We start from the raw sequence: 16952 nt of genomic DNA, 5'->3' as shown, positions 1-16952 counted from the left end.
CATTGGGCAGATTAACTTCAGGAGAGAGATGAGACTCCTAGGTTCCTTCCCATGGCTACACTTTTCCAATTGAAATTCACCAACTACTTTTCTATCTCGCCTCAGTAGCGTGAGCAACCTTAAGTTAAACAGGCAGGACTTGGAGGGTCTAATTATAATGCAATTTTACTTTTTAACTCCCACTATTGCTTTAAATGTATTCTGTGGAATTAGTCTTTGTCCCACCCTCGATTAAATTTGGGACAATATGACTATTCCATTTATTCATGTGCAATAAAAAGGTCTTGCAATTAGTAATTAAAATGTCCAATCTTGGGTAATCATCACATAATCAAATCTAGGAGGCTCCTCCTTTCCCGAGCTCAGATGAGAAGCCTGCAGTGAGGAAGGAAGGAGGTAGGCTGTTTCCATGTGATTCCATCTAATGCTTTTACCTTTTTTTTTTCTTTCTGAGACGGAGTTTCACTCTTTTTGCCCAGGCTGGAGTGCAATGGTGCAATCTTGGCTCACTGCAACCTCCACCTCCCAGGTTCAAGTGATTCTCCTGCCTCAGCCTCCCAAGTAGCTGGGATTACAGGTGCCTGCCACCACGTCCGGCTAATTTTTTGTATTTTTAGTAGAGACGGGGTTTCACCATGTTGGCCAGGATAGTCTCGATCTCTTGACCGCCCACCTTGGCCTCCCAAAGTGCTGGGATTACAGGCATGAGCCACCACACCCGGCCTGCTTTTACCTTTTCTTCTGCTGTTTGCCAAGTGTGGTTTCTGACCCTGCAAGCATAAACTGCAGGAAGGGAGAAGAGGTATGGGGTACAAGGAATGCTTACTTGGCTGGTACTGTTATGTTGAGCTAACAGGGGGCTCTAGAAACTTGGCAGATGTTTAGAGCTCTCCATTGGCCATATTAATAGACACTTCTTCAAAGACCCAACCCTCATCACTGGGTATCTCTCATTCCTAATTTCCCTAGCTGGGGCAAGTACAGCTCTATTTTGGATGGCCATTTCCTTCTTCTTCAGCTCTTAGGAACTTTAGATTATTTATGGCTTACCCTACTGAGGTTTTGCTGCCCCTCTAGGTAACCCCCAGGACAAGACCTAAATTGATCCTTTGTGCTAGCTCTTGCTTGCATGAGGACCCCCAAAGGGATTAACAGCCCACCAAAGTGGCATTAAAATTACTTCATAATGAAAACATGTGAACAATTAGCAGCCACAGAAAAATATTAAACTTAAGCAGAACCTGTCAGTCAAGAGTTTTGTGTTCTGCCAGAAGCTGACTTCATAAATCAAGGAGAAATAAACTCCTTCCCAGACAAGCAAATGCTGAGGGAATTTGTCACCACTAGATCAGCTGTACAGGAAATGCTCAAAGGGGTCTTAAACATGGAAGTGAAAGGTTAATTTTCACCATTATGAAAACACACAGAAATATAAAAGACACACAGGACTAAATGAAATAGAGATTTAAAAATACGAAGGACTGTTGAAATGAAAAGCGGTTCTTTGAAAAGGTAAACAACAATGATAAACCACTAGCTAGACTAACAAAGAAGAGAGAAGATCCAAATAAACACAATCAGAAATGAAAAAGGAAACATTACGACTGAAACCACAGAAATACAAAAGATCATTAGAGACTATTATGAGTAGCTGCACACTCACCAACTAGAAAATCTAGAAAGTTCGCAGTTCATATAAAACAGTAACACAAAGGAGGAAAAGAAAGGAATCAAATGGCAACACAACAGAATTTCATCAAACCACAAAGACAAGGAAAGAAAAGAAACAAAGAATTTATAAAAATGACTTGAAAACAATCAGCAATTTGACAGGAACAAAGCCTCCTGTGTCAATATTAACCTTGAATATAAACGGATTAAATGTGCCACTTTAAAGGTAGAGTTTGGTAGAATGGATGTAAAAAACATGATCCAACTATATGCTGCCTACAATAAGTTCACCTTACCCATAAAAACACATAGACTAAAAGTAAAGAGGTGGAAAATGAGATTCCAAGTAAATGGAAATCAAAAGTGAGCAGGAATAGCTATGCTTATATCAGATAAAACAGACTTTAAACCAAAAACGTAATATAATTTAAAAAAATGAAGGCCATTATATAATAATCAAGGGATCAATTCAGCAAGAGGATATAACAATTCTAAATATATATGCACCCAACATCAGGGCACCCAAATTCACAAAACAAATATTACTAGACCTAAAGAAAGATAGACAGCAATACAATAATAGCAGGGGATTTTAATACCCCACTCACAGCACTAGAGAAATCACAGAGACAGAACATTAACAAAGAAACATTGGACTTAAATTGGACTTTAGACCAAATAGACTTAACAGACATTTACAGAACATTCTGCCCCCAAACCACATACAACTACAAGGTGCATTCTTTTCATCAGTACATGGGATGTTCTCCAAGATAAACCACATGTTAGGCCACAAAACAAGTCTTAACAAATTTTTAAAAATCAGAATTAGATCAAGTATTTTCTCAGACCACAGTGGAATAAAGCTAGAAATCAATATCAAGAGGAACTTTGGAATCTATACAAATTAAACAACATGCGCCTGAACAATTGCTGGGTCAATGAATAAATGAAGACAGAAGTTAAAAATGTTTTTGAAAAGAATGAAAATGAAAACACATCATACCAAAACATGTGAGATACAGCAAAAGCAGCACCAGGTGAGAAGTTACATCAAAAAAGTAGAAAGATCACAAATTAACGATCTAATGTTACACCTCAAGGAACTAGAAAAACCAGAACAAACCAAACCCCAAAGTTAGTAGTAGAAAAGAAATAGCAAAGATTAGAGCAGAACTAAATGAAATAGAGATTTAAAAATACAAAGGATTATTGAAATGAAAAGTGGTTCTTTGAAAAGATAAACAAAAATGATAAACCACTAGCTAGACTAACAAAGGAGAGAAGATCCAAATAAACACAATCAGAAATGAAAAAGGAGACATTACAACTGAAACCACAGAAATACAAAAGCTCATTAGAGACTATTATGGGTAGCTGCACACTCACCAGCTAGAAAACCCCAAAGATTCCACCAAAAAACTATTAGATTTGATAAATGAATTCAGGAAAGTTTCAGGATATAAAATTAATGTACAGAAATTGGTAGCATTTGTATACATCAATAATGATCTAGCTGAGGACCAAATCAAGAAGGCAAGCCCATTTATAATAGCTACACATTTATTTTTTATTTTTATTTATTTATTTATTTTTTAGATGGAGTCTTGCTCTGTCACCCAGGTGGGAGTGCAGTGGCACGATCTCAGCTACCTGGGAATATATTTAACCAGGAAGGTGAAAGATCTCTAAAAGGAGAACTACAAAACATTGATGAAAGAAATCATAGATGACACCGCATGTTCTCACTCATAGGTGGGAATTGAACAGTGAGAACACATGGACACAGGAAAGGGAACATCACACACTGGGGCCTGTTGTGGGGTGGGGGGAGGGGGGAGGGATAGCATTAGGAGATATACCTAATGTTAAATGACGAGTTAATGGGTGCAGCACACCAACATGGCACATGTATACATACATAACTAACCTGCACGTTGTGCACATGTACCCTAAAACTTAAAGTATAATTTAAAAAAAAAAGAAATCATAGATGACACAAACAAATGGAAAAACATCTCATGCTCATGAATTGGAAGAACCAATATCATTAAAATGACCATACTTTCCAGGGAAATCTACAGATTCAACACAATCCCTATAAAATTACCAGTGCCATTTTTCACAGAATTAGAAAAAATAATCCTTAGAAATTTAGAAACTGGAGTGCAGTGGCATGATCTCGGCTCACTGCAACCTCTGCCTCCCGGGTTCAAGCCTCCCGAGAGGCTTGATTCTCCTGCCTCAGCCTTCTACGTAGCTGGGATTACAGGCATGTGCCACCACGCCTGGCTAATTTTTGTATTTTTGTAGAGACGGGGTTTCGTTATGTTGGCCAGGCTGGTCTCAAATTCCTGACCTCAGGTGATCTGGCCACCTCGGCCTCCCAAAGTGCTGGGATAACAGGCGTGAGCCACTGCGCCTGGCCAACAATGACTCTTGAAAGGACTGTTGCCTTCCTCCCTTGAGACGCATTTCCCTTTATTCCTACCCTTCATGTCCTGTCATAAAGCCAACAGCTGAGCGGATGCACACTCTTCAATCCTATGTCGACTATGTGTTTAGAAAAATTTGTTTTGTGTGGAACTTGGCCAAAGAAATTCATCACTATAAGTAATTGATAGCCACCAATGAGCATGATATTAATCAATTATGCTTTCATTTTTTTGGATACCATGTTACTATTCATTCTATAGATTGTTCATGCATGTATGCATGTATATGTTCCCATATTTTATGACAGACCACTAAGGCTGTCCTCTGGAATTTTTTTTTTGGGGGGGGTCATGGAAGTAGTATGGGCAGCTTGACAGCTTCCTAGCTCAGTGTTCATTTGTTAACACCACATTGACTGACAGTAACTCAGTTTTGTCCCTAGCTGTCTTCTGATATTTTCAATGGATACTAATTCTGGTAACTTCATATTCAGGTGGTTTGAAAATTGAGTTAAACAGCTTTTGTTTAGCCAAATGCTTCAAACTTACTTGCTTCAAAAGACATTTGGGGATAAGACTATGCCTAGAATTTGGAGCAAAGACTAAAGCAAAGACAGCTTAAATGCTCCAATCCTATCATTCCTGAATGCACATCTGCACTGCATCTATCTAGTACAGAATGAGGTAACATAGACTCTAAGTTTTGACTGTAAACTTTTGGTTTCACCCTGTTATGTTTCCTCCCTTTGTGGTTAGCCACTTTGGGAGGGGATTTCCGGAGATGCAGGCTTTACAGTTTGTTTCCCAAAATATTTTGTATCATTTTGTGTGAGAGAGTACATTGCCTACTCTGTGATACCTAGGCTGCAGAGATATGATTTATAAACACAGTCACATGATCATAATTTGTCCCAGTGATGAGAGGAGGTGCTTCTCCCAAGACCAGTTCTTTCCTAGGAAAGAAGAAACTTAATTTTTTTTTATTGCAGTAGAATATACATAAAATAAAATTTACCATTTTAACCACTTTTTGGTTTTTTTTTTTTGAGACAGAGTCTTGCTTTGTTGCCTAGGCTGGAGTACTGTGGCACAATCTTGGCTCACTACAACCTCTGCCTCCTAGGTTCAAGCAATTCTCCTGCCTCAGCCTCCCAAGTAGCTGGGATTACAGGCATCCACCACCGTGCCCGGCTAATTTTTGTATTTTTAGTAGAGACAAGGTTTCACCATGTTGGCCAGGCTGGTCTCAAACTCCTGACCTCAAGTGATCCGCTCGCCTCGGCCTCCCAAAGTGCTGGGATTACAAGTGTGAGCCATTGCTCCCAGCCCATTTTAACAATTTTCAAGTGTATAATTCAGTGGCATTAAGTTCACAAGGTTGTGCAACCATCACCACTATCCATTCCCATTAAACAATAACTCCCTCTTCCTCCTCCACCTAGTCCCTGGTAGCCGCCATTCTACTTTCTGTCTCTATAAATTTGACTACTCTAGGTGCTCATAGAAGTGAAGACAAATAATATTCGTCCTTTTGTGTCTGGCTTGTTTCTCTTAGCATAATGTTTTCTATGATCATTTATGTTGTAGCCTGGATCAGAGTGTCATTCGGTTTTAAGGCTGAATAATCCACTCTATGTATGTATCACATCTTGCTTATCTGTCATCTGTTGAGGGCCACTTGGGTTGTTTCCACCTTTTGGTTATTGTGAATAATGCTGCCATGAACATTAGTATGCAAGGATCTGTTTGAGTCCCTGCTTTCAGTTCTTTAGGAAATATACCTAGCAGTGGAATTGTTGGATGGTATGGTAATTCTGCTTAACTTTTTGAGGAATTGAGGAAAGGAAAACTGTTGCGGTATCATAGTTTTTTCTTCACCAACCACAAGTTGTATCTCCAGGCCCCAAATGTGATGCGACAGAGTATCTCAGAATACACCATTGCCATTTAGAATGAGGCTTGGGGTCAGGAGGACATCTCTTCAGCCTATCAAATGCTCTAGAGCTGGTTTGGTATCTCTCATAAAGGGCAATTCAGTTTGGGGTATCTTGTCTGAACCTGTGATAGCTCTCTACAGAAGAGCTCCAGGTCCTTCCCCAAGAGGACCTTTATTTTTAGGGCAACTATAAAACTAATTCTGTATTTTTGGATTGATGCAGAATGGGGCTTTTCTGGAACTGGACTAAAGTCTAGGACTGCTCTAAGCAAGACTAGAAAAAACACTTACATTTTCCTAAGCTGCTAAATCACATTCATCAAGTCCTGACAATTCTTATTCCTCCATATCACTTGATCCTGTTTTCTTTCCATCTCCACTGCCACAATCCTTGTCCAAGTTCCCCTCATCTCTGGTGAACCTCTGCATATCTTGCAGGTCTTCCTACATATACTCTTCTCTTCACACTGTAGCCAGAGTGATCTTTTTGAAATTCAGATCTGATCATGTCACCAACAGGATTTTGGGAGGAACCTAACAAGATGATTATAAAGTTCATATGGAAAAGTAAACAGGTAACACTCAGGAAGTTTTTGAAAAACAAGAGTAATGAGAAGGGGTCAGCCCCATCAAATATCAAAGTAGATTACAGGCCAAGTACGGTGGCTTATGCCTGTAATCCCAGCACTTTTGGAGGCTGAGGCAGGAAGATCACTTGGGTCCAGGACTTTGAGAACAGCCTGGGTAACATAGTGAGACCCCATCTCTACTAAAAATAAAAAAATTAGCTGGGTGTGGTGGCATGCTCCTGCAGTCCCAGCTACTCTGGAGGCTGAGGTGGGAGGATCACTTTTGCCCAGGAGTTCGAAGACACAGTGAGCTATGATCATGCCATTGCACTCCAGCCTGGGTGACAGAGTGAGACTCTGTCATAAAACAAACAAACAAACAACAAACAAACAAAGAAACAAATCGATTATAAAAGCCATAAGTACTGAACCGGTTTCACATCAGCTCATGGATAGGCAAATCAATGGAACAAAATACAGAACTATAAATGAGACGCAAAATAGATGAGAATTTAAATTATAATGAGGGTGGCGATTTGAATCAGTGGGGAAAACTTGTTTTTGAATAATTGGGTGTTGAGACAATTGGGAAAAAATTTGTTTCCTTAACTCACACATCACACCAAAGCAAGTTCCAAGTGTTTCAAGATGTTAAAAAAAAATGTTTAAGTGAAACCATAAAAATTCAAAAAGAGAATTCAGGAGAATGTCTACTTTCAGAGTACAAAGGGTTTTCTAAAAATGAAATATCTCAGAATCTTTCAAAGAAATGATTAGTAAATTTGTCTACATACAGATTAAGATTTTCTTCCTGGAAAAATGGAAATGACAAGCTGGTAAATACATGAGGGACAAGGTGTACTATTTCTAATATATATAAAGTGTTCTTACAAATCAATTACAAAGACCAATTATAAACAGGAAAGTCGACAAAGAACATGGACAGGCAGTTCACAGAAATAATTCAAATCATCTGAGTGCTGTAGCTCATGCCTGTAATGCCAGCGCTTTGGGAGGCCGAGGTGGGTGGATCACTTGAGCTCAGGAGTTCAAAGCCAGCATGGGCAACATAGCAAGACCCCGTCTCTACAAAAAATACAAAAATTAGCTGGGCATGGTGGCATGCACCCATAGTTCCAGCTCTTTGGGAGGCTGAGGCCAGGGAGGATCACTTGAGCCAGTGAAGTGAAGGTTGCAGTGTGCCAAGATCGGGCAACTGCCCTCCAGCCTGGGCGACAGAGGGAGACTCTGTCTTAAAAAATACAATAATAATTCAGAAGGCTTTTAAATATGTATATGAAAAGATACTTCACTTCTTTTTAAATAACAGAAATGCAATTACATAATACAATAATACCAATCCTATCTATCAAGTTACCAAATAAAAATTTCTGGTACTACGTTGTGTTGGCAAAAGTATTTCAAGTCTGACATCTTATATACTGTTAGGAAGAATGTAAATTGGCATTACTCTTCTAAGGACAATTTAAAAATATCTATCAAAATGAAAAATGTATTTCCTGTTTGACCTAGCAATTTCATTTCTAGGAATTTTTCTGATAATTATTAAAGACCCATATACAAAGATACCCTAAGAACATTCTAGAAGCAATGATTAATTCTGGCAGAGGAGGGTGCACAAGAGACTTTCAGAGGGGAATCATCACCAGAAGAATAAAATATCACACACTTTCTTAGCTACAATAAGATAAATTCCTCACTGACAGCCAATGTGTGATACAGTTCATGTATGTTCATATGGATGACTTAAAAAACCTAAGAGAAACAAAAACTATTGCTTGCTGAATTCTAAAGTTTAGAGAAGGAGCTCTTTGTCAGGCATCTGTGCCCAAGCCTGCACATATACAACCAGATGGCCTGAAGCAACTGGAGAATCACAAAAGAAGTGAAAATGGCTGGTTCCTCCTTTAACTGATGACATTACCTTGTGAAATTCCTTCTCTTGGCTCAGAAGCTCCCCCACTGAGCGCCCTGTGACCCCCCCCATCCCTGCCCACCAGAGAACAACCCGTTTGACTGTAATTTTCCACTACCCACCCAAATCCTGGTAAACTGCCCCACCCCTATCTCCCTTTGCTGATTCCTTTTTCGGACTCAGCCTGCCTGCACCCAGGTGAAATAAACAGCTTTAAAAGGCTCACACAAAGCCTGTTTGGTGGTCTCTTCACACGGAAGTGCATGACATTTGGTGCTGAAACCCGGGACAGGAAGACTTCTTCAGGAGACTGGTCCCCTGTCCTTGCCCTCACTCCTTAAGGAGATCCACCTATGACCTCAGGTCCTCAGACCAAACAGCCCAAAGAACATCTCACCAATTTCAAATCGGGTAAGCGGTCTTTTCACTCCCTTCTCCAGCCTCTCTTGCTACCTTTCTTTCTTTTCTTTTTTTTTTTTTTAGACAAAGTCTAGCTCTGTCACCCAGGCTGGAGTGTAACAGCATGATCTCGGCTCACTGCAACCTCCGCCTCCTGGGTTCAAGCGATTCTTCTGCCTCAGCTTCCTGAGTAGCTGGGACTACAGGTGCATGCCACCACGCCCGGCTAATTTTTTGTATTTTTAGTAGATGGGGTTTCACCATGTTGACCAGGCTGGTCTTGAACTCCTGACCTCATGATCCGCCTACCTCAGCCTCCCAAAGTGCTGGGATTACAGGCATGATCCACCGTGCCCAGCCAACTACCTTTCAATCTCCCTCTCTCCCTACCCTTCAATCTCCCTGTCCTTCCAATTCCAGTTCTTTTTCCTCTCTAGTAGAGACAAAGGAGACACACTTTATCTGTGGACCCAAAACTCCGGCACCGGTCACGGACTCGGGAAGACAGTCTTCCCTTGGTGTTTAATCACTGTGGGGATGCCTGCCTGATTATTCACCCACACTCCATTGGTGTCTGATCACCACAGGGATGCCTGCCTTCATCATTCACCCACATTCCCTTGGTGGCAAGTAAATTGCGGGGATGCCTGCTTTGGCTCCTCTCCCACATTGCAGCCCAGGGCTGCTCACCATCCCCCTTCTCCGTATCTCTACCCTCTCTTTTATCTGGGCTTGCCTCCTTCACTATGGGCAACCTTCCACCCTCCATTCTCCCTTTGTCTCCCTTAGTCTGTGTTCTCAAAAACTTAAAACCTCTTCAACTCTCGCCTGACCTAAAACCTAAGCATCTTATTTTCTTCTGCAACACTGCTTGGCCCCAGTACAAACTTGATAATGGTTCTAAATAACCAGAAAATGGCACTTTTGATTTCTCCATCTTACAAGACCTGGATGATTTTTTGTCAAAAAATGGGCAAATGGTCTGAGGTGCCTGACGTCCAGGCATTCTTTTACACATTAGTCCCTCCCTAGTCTCTGCTCCCAATGCCCCTCATCCCAAATCTTTCTTCTTTCTCTTCTGGCTGTTCCTTCAGTTTCCACCCCAAGCTCTGAGTCCTTTGAATCCTCTTTTTCTACAGACCCATCTGACCTCTCCCCTCCTCCCCAGGCTGCTCCTCGCCAGACTGAGCCAGGTCCCAATTCTTCCTCAGCCTCAGCTCCCCCACCCTATAATGCTTCTATCACCTCCCCTCCTCACACCCGGTCCGGCTTACAGTTTCGTTCCATGACTAGCCCTCCCCCACCTGCCCAACAATTTCCTCTTAAAGAGGTGGCTGGAGCTGAAGGCATAGCCAAGGTTAATGCTCCTTTTTCTTTATCCGACCTCTCCTAAATCAGTTAGCGTTTAGGCTCTTTTTAATCAAATATAAAAACCCAGCCCCGTTCATGGCCAGTTTGTCAACAACCCTTAGACACCTTACTGCCCTAGACCCAGAGGGGCCAGAAGGCCGTCTTATTCTCAATATGCATTTTATTACCCAATCCGCTCCTGACATTACAAAAAGCTTCAAAAATTAGATCCCAGCCCTCAAATGCCACAACAGGACTTAATTAACCTCGCCTTCAAGGTGTACAATAATAGAGAAGAGTTGCAATTACTTGCCTCCCCTGTGAGACAAACCCCAGCCACATCTCCAGCACACAAGAACTTCAAAACGCCTGAACTGCAGTGGCCAGGCATTCCTCCAGGACCTCCTCCCCCAGGAGCTTGCTTCAAGTGCTGGAAATCTGGCCACTGGGCCAAGGAATGCCCACAGCCCAGGATTCCTCCTAAGCTGTGTCCCATCTGTGAGGTACCCCACTGGAAATCAGACTGTCCAACTCGCCCGGCAGTCACTCCCAGAGCCCCTGGAACTCTGGCCCAAGGCTCTCTGACTGACTCCTTCCCAGATCTTCTCAACTTAGCAGCTGAAGACTGACGCTGCCCAATCACCGTAAAAGCCTCCTAGACCATCACAGATGCTTTGGGTAACCCTTACAGTGGAGGGTAAGTCCATCCCCATCTTAATACAGAGGCTACCCACTTCACATTAACTTCTTTTCAAGGGCCTGTTTCCCTTGCCTCCCTAATTATTGTGGGTATTGATGGCCAGGCTTCCTACAAATCTTCCCAACAGGACACCCTCCTGCTCCTCTGACATCTATTCCCAAAGGGATACCACGTATCTCCCTCCAAAGCCCAAATTTCTTCTTCATCCGTTACCTGTCTTGGCATAATTCTTCATAAAAACACACGTGCTCTCCCTGCTGATCGTGTCTGGCTAATCTCCCAAACCCCAACTCCTTCTACAAAACAACAACTCCTTTCCTTCCTAGGCATTGTTAGGTACTTTCACCTTTAGATAACTGGTTTTGCCATCCTGACTAAACCATTATATAAACTCACAAAAGGAAATCCTTAAAAACAGCCCTAGAAGCTGCTCCCACACTAGCTCTCCCTAACTCATCCCAGCCCTTTTTCATTACACACAGCCGAAGTGCAGGGCTGTGCAGTCGGAATTCTTACACAAGAGCCAGGAGTGCGCCCTGTAGCCTTTCTGTACAAACAACTTGACCTTACTGTTTTAGGCTGGCCCCCACATTATTCCTGATACCACACCTGACCGTATCTCTCTGATCCACCTGGCATTCACTCCATTTCCCCATATTTCCTTCTTTCCTGTTTCTCACCCTGATCACACTTAGTTTATTGATGGCAGTTATACCAGGCCTAATCTCCACTCACCAGCAAAGGCAGGCTATGCTATAGTATCTTCCACATCTATCATAGAGGCTACCATTCTGCCCCACTCCACTACCTCTCAGCAAGCTGAACTCTTTGCCTAAACTCAGGCCCTCACTCTTACAAAGGGACTATGCATCAATATTTATACTGACTTTAAATATGCCTTCCATATCCTGCACCACCAAGCTGTTATATAGGCTGAAAGAGGTTTCCTCACTATGCAAGGGTCCTCCATCATTAATGCCTCTTTAATAAAAACTCTTCTCAAGGTTGCTTTACTTCCAAAGGAAGCTGGAGTCATTCACTGCAAAGGCCATCAAAGGGCCTCAGACCCCATTGCTCAAGGCAACAATTATGCTGATAAGACAACTACAAAAGCAACCAGTATTCCTACTCCTGTCCCTCATGGCCAGTTTTTCTCCTTCTCATCAGTCACTCCTATATACTCTCCCACTGAAGTTTCCACCTGTCAATCCCTCCCCACTCAAGGCAGATGGTTTTTAGACCAAAAAAAATCTCTTTCCAGCCTCACAGGCCCATTATATTCTGTCATCATTTCATAACCTCTTCCATGTAGGTTACAAGTCGCTAGCCTGCCTCTTAGAACCTCTCATTTCCTTTCCATCATAGAAATCTATCCTCAAGGAAATCACTTCTCAGTGTTCCATCTGCTATTCTACTACTCCTTAGGGATTTCTCAGGCCCCCTCCCTTCCCTATACATCAAGCTCAGGGATTTGCCCCTGCTCAGGACTGGCAAATTGACTTTACTCACGTGCCCTGAGTCAGAAAACTAAAATACCTCTTGGTCTGGGTAGACACTTTCACTGGATAGATAGAGGCCTTTCCCACATGGTCTGAGAAGGCCACCACAGTCATTTCTTCCCTTCTGTCAGACATAATTCCTCAGTTTGGCCTTCCTACCTCTATACAGTCTGATAACGGACTGGCCTTTATTAGTCAAATCACCCAAGCAGTTTCTCAGGCTCTTGGTATTCAGTGGCTCCTGGTTTTACCTCAAACTGCCACCCATAAGTCTATCTTGAAGTGGATAGAAGATCTTCAGTGGCAAGGTACACTCCAATACTTTCACCCTGATGAAGTCCTATTCTTTACTTTTATACCTATTCTTTTATACTCACTTTTATACTCACTCTTATTCTTGGTCCCATTCTTATGCCACCCTCTACCTCTCCCCAGCTATCTACACCACACTATCAATCTCACTCACTCTCTCGTAGCCATTTCTAATCCTTCTTTAACAGACAATTGCTGGCTTTGCATTTCTCTTTCCTCCAAAATCTCTGAGGCCTCGACTTACTCACTTCTAAAAAAAGAGGACTTTGTATATTTTTAAATGAAGAGTGTTGTTTTTACCTAAATCAATCTGGCCCGGTATATGACAACATAAAAAAACTCAAGGATAAAGCCCAAAAAACTCACCAGCCAAGCAAATGATCACGCTGAACCCTCTTGGGCACTTTCTAATTAGATGTCCTGGGTCCTCCCAATTCTTAGTCCTTTAATACCTGTTTTTCTCCTTCTCTTATTCAGACCTTCTGTCTTCTGTTTAGTTTCTCAATTCATACAAGACCTCATCCAGGCCACCACCAATCATTCTATACGACAAATACTCCTTCTAACAACCCCATAATATCGCCCCTTACCACAAAATCTTCCTTCAGCTTCATCTCTCCCATTCTAGCTTCCCACGCTGCCCCTAATCCCGCTCGAAGCAGCTCTGAGAAACATTGCCCATTATCTCTCCATACCACTCCCCCAAATTTTCGCTGCCCCAACACTTAAGGACTATTTTGTTTTATTTTTCTTATTAATATAAAAAGACAGGAATGTCGGGCCTTCGAGCCCAAGCCTGCACATATACATCCTGATGGCCTGAAGCAACTGAACGATCACAAAAGAAGTGAAAATGGCTGGTTCCTCACTTAACTGATGACATTACCTTGTGAAATTCCTTCTCCTGGCTCAGAAGCTCCCCCACTGAGCACCTTGTGACCCCTGTCCCTGCCTGCCAGAGAACAACCCCTTTGACTGTAATTTTCCACTGTCTACCCAAATCCTGCAAAACTGCTCCACTCCTATCTCCCTTTGCTGATTCCTTTTTCGGACTCAGCCCGCCTGCACCCAGGTGAAATAAACAGCTTTATTGCTGACACAAAGTCTGTTTGGTGGTCTCTTCACATGAACGTGCGTGACACTCTTCAAGATTTTTTTCTGGGACTGACATTAATTTTTACATGAATTCCTCTCATATAAATACCCGTATTTCCCTGTCTATGAGTAATCCTACACTTACACATTTTCTGATGAAGCGTACTATCACATCTGCCCTCGGGACCAACTCCATAATTGACAGGGCCCTTGGCACAGTAAAAATGCAAGGCCTCTTGTCTAAAAATGAGTAACTTCAAGATGGTAACAACAGAACATTTAAAAAGCACAGAATCTTTGTAAACGAAGGGCCCTGTGTGTCTGTACAGGTCATGGGAATGCATGCTTTCCATTAATTATATTTCATCCATACTAAACTATTTTTGCAGTTCTCTTAAACAAGCCAAGTTTTTACTCATCACTTTGCACAAGCTGTTGTTTTCATCCGAATATTCTTCCATAGACCCTGCATCCTCCTCTCTGAAGCTTCTGCCCATCCATCGAAAACCCTCAGATGTCATTTCCATGAGGCATTCTTTGTTCCAATCCTGGTAAGTGTCCCTCCCCTAGCTCCCTTGGCTACCTGGGCATGTCTCCCTAAGGGCAGGAATTTTGTCTCTGCAAATCTGCTTGCCCAGCCCCTATCATAGTGCCAATTACCAACCGTTAGTGGATCCTTCCTACATAGCAAGTACGGTGTTAGGAATAGTGCATAAGTAGCTCACTTAATCCTCACATAACCCAAGGAAGGAGCTGTAATCATTCTCTTTTAACAAAGGAGACTCTGGGAGATAAAACACGTCCAGGTTCACACATCTTGGGGCAGAGGTGCTAATAAGAGTGAGCTGAAGTTAATATTATTTATTCTCACTAGTAGCCTAAACCATGATAGATTAGTAAGCCTACATTTGAAACAGCATGGTGTAAACAAACCTCAGAAAACAGGTAACTTCGCTGATCAGACTGCTTCCTTTATTTAAATAGTACGAGAGTACATTTGCATATTAAAGAGGGTGTTTTTTTACTGCCCCACACCTTTAATGATGATGGTTGGAACTCAGAATCAACCTTTGAGTTTCATTGCTTTGAGGTAAATGTTTGCTCTCTTTGGGCATTCTCTTTAAAATGCAAATGTTCTCCAATGTTAAAGCATTAAATTCCTAACAGTATATTGAGTATGAATTTTTCACAGACTTTTACTCTAGCCTAAAGCAGACTGGAAAAATACTGGGCAGAAAATGATTACACAATCTGGTGAAATGTGGTTGATTGTCTATAAATGTCTTAAAGTAGTGATTCATGGTGTGCTGTTCACTGGGAGCTTATTTACACTGTTGATTTGTGGCCCTGTATTCAGATCCGCTGAATGAGAGTCTCTGGGTCCTTAAAATCTGCATCTGAATGAGAGCCTCGGGTGATTCTGACGCATAGTAAAGTTCAAAACTAACTGCTTTAAGGTCTATTAAGCTTACAATAAGATGAGATGAAAATATCCTGCAGTCAATGTTTTCTTCTTCTCACTACTTTTATACTGATATGAAAATTATAGGGGAAAATGGTCCCCCAATATTACATGGTCAGGGCAGAGGAAATATTGAAAATGGGGAGAAAAGGAGATTGAAAGAAAAGGCCTAGGAAATGACACTTCAAAAATTCAGTTTTTGGCCGGGTGCAGTGGCTCATGCCTATAATCCCAGCACTTTGGGAGGCTGAGGCAGGAGGATCGCTTGAGCTCAGGAGTTTAAGACCAGCCTAGGCAACATGCTGAAACCCCATCTCTACAAAAAATACAAAAATTAGCTCAGTGTGGTGGTGTGCATCTGTAGTTCCAGCTACTAGGAAGGCTGAGGTGGGAGGATGGCTTGACCCCAGGAGTTGGAGGTTGCAGTGAGCAAAGACCATGCCACTACTCTCTAGCCTGGGCAACAGAGCCAGACCCAGCCTCAAAAAAAAAAATTTTTTTTTTTTTTTTAGTTTTTCCTGGGGCTGGTGCTGTACCTGTTAAGGCTTCTTAGAATAACTAGGATTGATTTTACATTCCACCTTAATCAGTGCCATTTGCTAAGTTAGTCTTTTGAGAGTGAATGAGCATATACTGCAGTGAGAAGACTGTGTATCTAAGAGCCATCCATTCATTCACTCAAGGACTGTCATTTGAGCCAGTGCAAGCCAAACACTACACTAACTGCTGGAGATAGAAGGGTGAGCAAACATCTCATAAGACTTACAGACTGGTTGGAGAGAGAGGCAACAAAATTAGACATTGATATTGATATTTGTCTTCAAAACTTTAGGAGTAATGGAATAAATTGCTATGTTAATGACAAAAACGGAAAGCGAGTTTGTTATTGCACTTCAGCTTTACGATATGGGGAAAAGTTAAAATGGGGACTTATGGGGTTTGAGACTTTTTTTTTCTTTTCAGCCAAGCAATGGGTAAGAAAGCATTGTGGCACAAGTAATGAATTCATCAGCAATGTAAATGGTTCTCTGAACACCAGGAATTCATCTGTTTTAATGGTGTGGTTTTCAGAATGCAGCAGAATTATCTCCACTTCCTACTCCACCAGTTCTTTGAGTATGTCTGGATCTTTGTCTGAATCTGTGAAGTGAGTAAAATGAGGAAGTTGGATGGGGTAGTTGAAAAGTGCTTTTGAAGTTATTCTTGTTCTTCTGTAACCTAGCCCAGTGGATTCTTCTTGGCTGATGCCTAGATAGAACCGATTTATTAAGACAAGAGAATTGCAACGGAGAAAGAGCTGGCTAAACTCAGGAATGTCAAGTGGAGATGTTTTAGCTTTATTCTATTTGTGATGGGGAATCACAGAAGATTTATAAGCAAGAGAGGGAGAGAGATGAAAAACAAGTGTCTAAGAAGATTCGCCCGTTGGCTGTCTGGGCAGTCCCCACGATAGTGTCTGTGGTGCTGGGAAGGGGTGGTGATGGCAGATTTGGCAAGAGGAGACTCGGAGGCTATTGCTAAGGTCTCATTACCGATGGGTAATAGACAGAAAAAAATGGATTCATAAATGAACACTGATAAAGCAAAT

This window comes from Pan paniscus, chromosome 17, assembly GCF_029289425.2.
Source record: "Pan paniscus chromosome 17, NHGRI_mPanPan1-v2.0_pri, whole genome shotgun sequence".
Lineage (NCBI taxonomy): Eukaryota > Metazoa > Chordata > Mammalia > Primates > Hominidae > Pan > Pan paniscus.
The sequence above is the reverse complement of the archived record's forward strand: the minus strand, read 5'-3'. Positions refer to the sequence as shown.